Source organism: Diorhabda sublineata, chromosome 10 (genome assembly GCF_026230105.1).
Source record: "Diorhabda sublineata isolate icDioSubl1.1 chromosome 10, icDioSubl1.1, whole genome shotgun sequence".
Lineage (NCBI taxonomy): Eukaryota > Metazoa > Arthropoda > Insecta > Coleoptera > Chrysomelidae > Diorhabda > Diorhabda sublineata.
The window spans coordinates 23,202,801-23,203,868 of NC_079483.1; positions in this window are offsets into that span (position 1 = coordinate 23,202,801).

Genomic DNA, 1,068 nt, shown 5'->3' on the forward strand with positions numbered 1-1,068 from the left:
AAATATGGGGACATAGATACAAAGACTCGAGAATAATTAAACAATTAAGAGCAACAGAAAGACCTTACATACTAGCTATAACAAAAGCATACAGGACAACACCCACCTCGGCCTTGCATGTGCTTGCGGGGGTAACCCCCCTACAGGCGGACGCCGGGGCGAGATAGGAAACATACACCAGACGAAAGCTGCTACTAAACACACTGCATACCTACACAATAGACAAATCACACCCGACTAGAAGACCACTACACCTGCGTTTAACAGACGAGACACAAGAAGAACAAACTACACAACTGCACATCTACACTGATGCTAGCAAAAAAGATGAGAGTTCAACCATAGGAATATACATAAAAAATACCATACAACATCATAAAATTAAGATAACCACTACATGCGACATCAACACACTCGAGCTGTACGCTATATACATGGGAACAATAAAACTACTTGAATTAGCGCAAAACACACCAGCGACAGAAATAATACATACAGACTCAAAGAACGCAATGTACACACTACAACACATGAACACTAACACAAAAATCACAACAAAACTGACAAAAAATATACAAGACCTTGAACAAACGGGAAGAAGGATTTCGATACAATACACAAACAGACAACATCATGGAATGCAAATAGCCGATAGGTTAGCGAAAGATTCGCACGAACAACCGGAACAGTTTCAGTAACAAAATTGCTTTACTACCAAGAAATTTTTTTATTTGAATTCGAAACCAAAAAATATCTCCCTTCATGTATGTTAATTTACTTATTGATATTGTAGGATTTAAACATTTGACGGTAAATCATTCTTTAAATTTCAAGGATCCACATTCTAGCGCTCATACGCAAAACATAGAGAGGACATGGAGAACGGCGAGGGCAAATATATCCAAATATGACTCGAAAGAAGAGAACATGTTTGGGTATATTGCCGAATTTTTGTTTCGCACAAAATATAATAATCATTGTCAAAGACTACATAACTTTCTTATAATTTTACATGAGTTTTGTGATAATATTAGCAATAACAATAATTAATAGTTTTAGAAGCAGTTT